Source organism: Garra rufa, chromosome 18, assembly GCF_049309525.1.
Source record: "Garra rufa chromosome 18, GarRuf1.0, whole genome shotgun sequence".
NCBI lineage: Eukaryota > Metazoa > Chordata > Actinopteri > Cypriniformes > Cyprinidae > Garra > Garra rufa.
In genome coordinates this window covers 41288445-41297062 of record NC_133378.1, presented here as the reverse complement: position 1 = coordinate 41297062, position 8618 = coordinate 41288445, and positions in this window count along the sequence as shown.

The following is an 8618-nucleotide window of genomic DNA, read 5'->3' as shown; positions in this document are numbered from 1 at the left end:
TATTTATTCCTCTCCGACTCAAATGCTGGACTGTTTACCTCAAGACGTCTCCATAAGCCTGCAGCTTAAATGGCGCTTTACTGCCTAAAAGCTGCGTTATCTGTTTTATGCTAACAACAAAGCGATTGAGCTAGCTTGACCGCTAGTATCCATCAGTATTCACTCTTTCTCGTTCAGAATGTCAAAGCATTGACAACCACGCTAGCTAATCCCAAAGTATCCTCAATAAGCTAGTCTCTAAAGTATTGTCTGTTTTCCTGCGTTATCATGAACACTCAAGTTGTTTAGCATCGGAAAACTGTGTTTATCTAGTTGACTGGGCATTGCAGATGTTTGCTTTGCATGTGTGTTGAAGTCTGCCTCTGGCGCCCTCTAGCTGCTCTCTTTGGTCTTTTCTTCCCTGTTTGACTTTCTCTTTGTCCCGATGGTCTGGCCAGATTGTTTAACCATGTGGGAACTCAATCAGTCATGAAGCATATCTGATTTCCTTCACGTTATTATATTTATTTATATTATTATTAATTATGACAACAGTAATAATTATAATAGTAATAATAATGATAATGTTTAATTGGTAATAGTAATACTAATTCTGATTATTATTATTAGTAGTAGTATAAATGCTTTTATTATTGTAACAGTAAAACACTAATTATTTAGTAATGCTGCTATTATTTTGTTGCTATTAATTAGGGGTTCAAACGCGTCACGCTGAAAGCCTATTGTAATTCTTAAAAATGGTCACTGATCAGCGATCCCCATGTAAAACTGATCGTGTGTAGACCAAACCATAGGTCGTAGAGACTTGAAACTTGGAGGGATGGTAGTACTCACACCACCTACAAGGTCACCAAGGCTCGCTCCAATCGGCCTGACGGGGGCGCTACAGTGATCAAAAGTACGAAATCGCTCATAACTCCTAAACGTCAGTCGCAGGCTCAAGTGTCGTATGTTGTTGGAATCCTTGGCTTATGCCGAACAAAATGGTGAAATTTTCAGGTATTTTGGATATTTTGCAAAACCTACTTTTGTGAACTAGTCCTAGGTTTTTCACCTGTTTGGTATAACTTTCGGCTCACCGTCGCGGGACTTTTAGTAAAATGCCTATTAACTCCTTAACAAAATGAGATCTCTTCGGTAAACTCAGAACACTTACATAAGAGCTCAATCTGAGGTTGCAGGACAAAAATCGGGAAGCTTGGCCACTTGGTGGCGCTATAAGAGGGGAAAAAAACATAAAAGTGCTATACCTACGCAACCATTTGTCCTTTCATCATCATCTATCAAAATCGCTGTGCACAGTCTTGGTCCAAAGGACATGGCAAAAAAACATGGCCGCCATTGGCTGATGAAGTTTGAGCACCTATTAGACATGGTTAACAAAGGCCGATTGGAACAAAACTTGGTGGGCCTGTTTGACTCATGGCCCCAACGGCCTTTAAGAAATTTGGAAGAAATCGGCCACTGAATGGCGCAGTATCGCATTTTCAAGTGCGTAAATGATTATGCATTGTACGGTTTCTCGCACATACACGCGATATTCGTAACATATGACAGAACTCCTCAATCCGGACAACTTTGCCTCTAGAACCACTGCTGTCAATCAAATCATTTGTTAAATGATTGAGAAGATGTAAAAAACCTACTTCTGCGAACTAGTCCTAGGTTCTTCGTTCAGTCTTAGGGAAAAAAAACACTGCAGTACAATCCTCTAGACTCTCTAGGTCAACAATTATCAAAAAAACATTTGAATTTACCCTTTGGGAAGCTATAACGAGGTCATTTAGAAAAAGGACTGTCCGAATTAAGGCTTGCTACATAATATCTATTTGCGTGCTTAAAAGCCAAGTGCTTGAACCCCTGTAATCGCTATCATTATTTTTAATATTACAAATAAAAGCATTTATTTTTAATAATAGTTATTATTATTATTATTATTAATAATAATATTATTTAATAATAATTAATGGTATTATTTATTTTTATTCATTTCCATTTTGTCAAGATATTTTTTAACACAGTCTTGTATACACCTGCCAAACATTGCCTCTCATTCCAGATTAAACAAAGCCGGTTTTATCTGGTTTTATTTTATTTTAGGTCCCGCCTCTAAGTAAGAGCCATCAATCTGGACACGCCTCTTTCTTATCCCATCATCAGCTCATCTAAATCCCACCTTTCATCCACTAAACCCTTAGTCACTCTTACCGTCTCAGCCATTTCTCCATCCATTTTTCCCTCAAATACACACACACATACACAAATGTACCAATTCGCCACCAGCATTTACTTTACAGACAGAAATACTTAGTACTTTCTTCAGTGTAGAAGTTGTCTAATGTTGTGTCGTTGTTGTTTTTGAGTGATGGAGAGACTGACGGATTACTGCTCAGTTTGGACACTATTTGAAGCAGATTCTCCACGCTAGCTCAGTCAAAGACCTCTGTGTGCCTACACCCCAAAGCCTTATTTTGGGAGCGTGTCAGGGTTCGGGCGTTAGTTTGTGAAGTTCTTGCCCAGTTTGCGTTCATTGGCGAGATCGAGGCTCACGGTCGGACTACACGTGTGTTGAATCGGTGTCTGTTTGGAAATTATATATGAATCTCAGGCCACAAGTATGATGCAGATGTGATGAATATGAAGAGGTAGTTTCTTAAATTAGAAAAAAATTGGATTTGAACAATTGGAAGGTATTTCGATCAAAGATTTAAAAATAATGACATGCACGGATAAATAATGTAATATTCCATAAAACAATAACGACTTTAACAAAAACTAAAACCTCCAGACACAAGGAATTGATAGTTTCCTTCAAATGCATAATTCAGGGTTTGTAAAAGGTGCTTAAGGTGCTTTGACTTTTTGAAACTTAATGCCTGGAAATCTCTTAAAAATAGCAATTAAAAAGTGCTTGAATTATTGAAAGACAGTCTATCTATAAATTTAAAATTCACACGATTCAAAAACAACACTTTTTTCACGCTAACCCTCTAGTAATACTGTCAGTGTCATGTAAACATGGCTGAAGATGCGAAAAGAGGAACAGATGAACCGAATCAGTTGAGTCATTTATGCTGGAACCGCTCCGATTAATTCAAACTCATGACTTCGATCATTCATTTTAAGCAATTCGCTAACAAAAAACAGATCAAATTAAAAGAGCCATTTATTTTAGAATTTCAACATTGCTTGTAACAATTTAAAAAGCACGTACTAGTGGGTGAAATGGAGCTTTTTAAAACTCTGAATCAGTTAAACGATGATTCACTATTTCAAAGTGCTCCACCGTTTGTTTCAGATCACTTATCGTGAATAATTTAATTTAGATCGTAACAGGTTTGTGAATCATTTAGCGAATTGAATGGTTCAAATCATATGATTCACAATCCATGCTCAGAAGTGCCGATCTGATTTAGATTGGACTTCAGAGCATGAATTGCGAATCATTTGATTCAGATCAGGATTTCGGAGCGATTTCATGAATCTTTTGATTCAGGTTGGGACTTCAGAGCAAATCATTTGCGAATCTTTTGAGGCAGGTTGTGACTTCGGAGTGCATATCGTGAATCATTTGATTTAGATCAGAACAGATTTTGTGAATCATTTAGCGAATTAAATGGTTCGGTTTGAAGTCCCAATGTAAATCAAATTCAGAGCATGGATCGTGAATCATTTGTTTTAAATGAGGATTTTGGAGTCACTTTGCGAATCTTTTGATTCGGGTCCAGACTTTAGAATGCATATTGGGAATCACTTGATTTAGATTGGAATGGGTTTGTGAATCATTTATCGAATTGGTTCAAATCAAATAATTCATGTCCCAATCTAAATCAAATTTAAATCGGGACTTCAGAGCAAATCGCAAATCATTTGATTTAGATCGGAGCTTCGGATTCGTGAATCTTTTGCTTTATATTGGAACTTCGGAGCGTGGATTGTGAATCATTTGATTCGGGACTTCGGTGTGGGTTCACAAATCAATTTTACAAATCTTTTTTCTGTTTTTTTTTTTTCTTAAATAGTACAAAACATCTAACTATTAATGCGGTACAGTTATAAAAACAGAAAGAAATTATAGGCCTACACAAATACAAATGCTTTAAGAAAATTAACAGTGGTTTTACTATAGTAAAAGTGTAGTATACTTAGTACAACTTAATACATTTATGTGCTTCACTTAATTTTTGAAATGGAAGACATTAATAAGAAGTAGTGCTTGAAAAGTCTTTTAAAGTCCTGGAATTTCATTTTTACAGTATCTGTACGAACCTTGATCATTTACGTTACCTCCAAAATGTCAACAGAACTGATCTAAAAGAAAAAATTGGTCAAAGAAGACCAATCGCGTTTATGCCGACTATTGTGTACAAACTAGCGAAGTCTGTTTGAGGCCTTCAGATAGTGTTTGACTCAATTTGTTCAGTCCGACTGTGATTCTCGGCTCTCAGAATGAACCGAACCAAAACTACGGGAAAATCGGGATGGTTTCTTAATGATCCAAACTCATTCGTCTCAAACAGACGAGAACAGAGAGAACGCTCCTGGAATCAGGTGCCTTATTTTACGTGTTACGTATGCAATTTCATTTAACTACCAGGTAAATGATGCCATTTTCCAGCATGAATTGTGTCGTAAGATTGAAGACACACGCTTATTATTACAAATCTAAATCTCTGAATTACTTAATTGTTGCTTGGTTGCAGGTCTCTCCAAGAAATGAAGGATAACTCGTGTAATTTGGGATTAGCCGGTTGGAAAAGCGCCACTTTTATTGTGCTGTTTTAGACACGGTACTCATCTGTTTGAGACGGATTCACCAGCACTGCCATCTCGTTCTAAATTTGTTCGATTTTATAATGTGAAACTCAGAACGCAATTGGGTGGTTATTTATCCTGCCAAGCTCCAAACTGGAAATACAGAGCACGAGTCAAATGGTTTTATGATGTACTTTTATGAAGCTTTTGTTTGTCCTTTTTGGGAATCGGATCTATAAATCACTGTCCACTTGCTTTTTGTGGAAAAGAGAAACTTAAGACACTCTGCCTCAAATTCCCTGTTGGGTTTTACGGAAGAATGAAAATAATGCATGTCTGGAACAAGATGGCAGTGAATAAATTATAACTTTTTCAGGGTGAGCTATTGCTAAAATGGTCAAATTCTGTGGGTTCTGGAACTTATGAAGAAATGCATTAAATGTGGTCATAAAAAAGCTACAAACTTTTCCAAATTCTCTTCTTTTTGGGCAAAATCTTGGACGGGCTGGTGGATCACGGTTTGGACCTCAAAGAAGCCATCGTCGCTTTCCAAATCATAGAAAGCGATCATGTCACGAACACACCTCTCATCACTCGTATAGTACCAGAGAAACACGAGAAGCTCCGAACACTAATGTATAATTAGCATTCTTTCATTTTTAATCTGTCAGTCGGTGTAGACCGTCTCATTTGTGTTGATCTCTTTTTCCCCTTGAATGTCCATTACACATTTATTTTTTTGTGCATTGTATGTAGTAAATGAGATGTTTTGGAAAAATCACAAATAAACAGCTGTATATACTGATGCATAACCTGCGACTGTCAATGAGTTAGACATTCAGACAATTCAAGACAAACTGGTTCAAGAACTGCATTTTCATAGCCATTTTTGGGCAGTTCCATGATTTTATATTAAGTAATATGAGTAATAGTAATAAAAATTAACAATATACTCAGCACTAAAAAATGGTAACATGAAACACTGCAAATGAATGTGATAAGAAACAATGGTATAATATAAAAATATAGACTCAGTCATGTCCTCTAATATCGTAATATATGCAGATATACTAGTGTTATGAGAAAATGACTATTATGTCATTTGCAATATTTTATGGAACTAATAAAAAAAGCCAAAGAACATTTTTTTTTCCGGGTAAACCTTTTTGATTTCATGATTGGTGGAAAATTTGGCTGTTAAAAACATGACTTGTTTCTTCTACAAATCAAATATCATTTAAAAGCCTCAGGCTGGATTGGAAAGAAAACATTAAAAATACATATTTTAGTCTTTATTTTATTTCACTTTATCTATTTGCATCTGTGATTTCACAGTTCATGTCTTTAGAGTTTCTTGCTCTTACACTAAATTTAACAGTAGTATTCATATCTATACTTGGAAGTTTTTTACCGAGGGGCTTGTTCATGTTTAATTTGTCTGATTTTATATAGATTTTAATATTTTATTTCTAGAAACATGGTAAAAACCACCAAATTCCTGCCTAAACTCTACTAATAGGTGGCCCATTTTAATTGAAATTATTGGCTCATTTTATCTTAAAACATTCAGGTAAATTGGGCCAGTATCTAAAATAGCTTTTTTTTTTTTTTTTTTTTTAATATAACATGCTTTTTTAAATATATGAGTGCTGTCTGTTGATAGTATAAAAATCCTCTCTATAAAAATATATTTAATATGTCAGCAAAATCATTTACTAAAACTTGTAATAAAAAAAGAAAAGTTTGCATTTAACGCAGGCTAATCAATCAACTTGAGTAATATCTTCGCCAGGCCCAAACAAAAACCTATTTATTTATTTTATGCCAAAAATCATTAAAAAAAAAAAATCAAAAACACTGAAAAAGAAAGAACTTAAAATGTGTTAAATGAAGGATAGAATATATTATATAAACTAGTATAATACCTGGTAATATTCTTAAATAAAATGTAACAATATGTGACCCTGGAACACAAGTCTTAAGTAGCATGGGTTTATTTGTAGCAATAGCCAACAATGCATTGTATGAGTCAAAATCATTTACTTTATGCCAAAAATCATAAAAAAATCAACAAAAACACTAAAAATGAAAGAACTTAACATGTGTTTTACATAATTTATGCGATTTATATGCATTTCCATTAACAGTTTTCAAAATGTAATTACATTTTTGTTTTTTTCCCAAACGTATTCAGGCTATAATATACAACTAATTATAAATATAATACCTCATATTATTTTTAAACATTAAATTAAACGTAAAAAAAGACAAAAACAACAAAACCTGAAAACGTTTATATTAACGTTACCTCAGGAGTTGTTTTCGTTAACAGTGTCATTTGTAGTTTATCGTGAAAATGTTCGCATCTAAGCACACAAAATAGGATTTCACTACACTTTTGTAGAATATATTACTGTGTTTTACTATTTTCATAACTATTTAATACTTACCTCAGAATATTTACCTCAGACGAGCCTTTCAATCGTGACTAGAAAATGGCGCCAAAAATGCGCCGTCGTGTCAGAATATCTGCTGTCGTTAATCTAATGATATTTTCATGATTTTTTATAAGTCATCGATATAATTTGTTGTAAAATAAGAAGTGTCTCACCTTGGAACATGGACTGGTCCTGCCAGATGCAGTTTTATCGCTCACCTCAAGGCAAGTCCAGACCAGCAGAGGGCGCTATGCAGCTTTTCATCCCGCCTAAATAAAAACACTGAAGAAAGATAGAAGAACTTGAGACAGACGGTGGGTATTTAGGTGTTTTTTATTCACAGAAATTACATAATTTGTATTTATTATGATTCTTTTGATTGTTTTCTCTCTTTATCTCTTTTTATATCTCTCTTTGTTTTCTCAATGTTTTGAGACGGACGCTGTAAAAAAAAACAAGCAGAAATGTGAGAATATTGTTTATTTTTGTTTTATTGACATTATTACATTATTGCATTCGGTGGCTGAATATTACATGGATTATATGACATATTATGAATATAACACCAAATAATATTCTTTAATTAAAATGTAAAGATGGAAAAAATAACATTTATATTTATATCAATTCTTTATTTAACAGAACTGCTTGTTTATAATCATATATAAATCTTTTTGAGAAGAATATTGACAGAAGTGTATTAGATTAGATATTACTAAAACATAAATGTGTTAAATGAAGGATAGAATATATTATATAAACTAGTATAATACCTGATAATATTCTTAAAGAAAATTTAACAACATGTGACTCTGGAGCACAAAACCAGTCTTAAGTAGCATGGGTTTATTTGTAGCAATAGCCAACAATGCATTGTATGGGTCAAAATTATTTATTTTACACCAAAAATCATTAGGATATTAAGTATTTTGTAAATTTCCTACTGTGAATATATCAAAACTAAATTTCTGATAAGTAATATGCATTGCTAAGAATTTCATTTGGACAACTTTAAAGGCGATGTTCTTAATATTTAGATTTTTTATTATTATTATTATTTGCATCCTCAGTTCCAGATTTTGAAATAGTTGTATCTCAGCCAAATATTGTCTTATTCGAACAAACCATACATCAACGGAAAGCTTATTTATTCAGTTGACCCTTATGACTAGTTTTGTGGTCCAATGTCACAAATGCAAAAGGGAGAGAAAAACGAAACATATTTATATATTCTCAGAAGCTATTTTCTTTATTTAATAGAACTGCTCTTGTTTATTGTTTATAATTAAATGTAAACACTGTTTTGAGAAGAAGATGGACAGCAATTTAAAATAATTTGTGTATTCTACAATTACTAGAATGTACTATATGAATTATATTTATATATTACCGGATAATATTCCTTTGTAAAATTAAATAAATTAA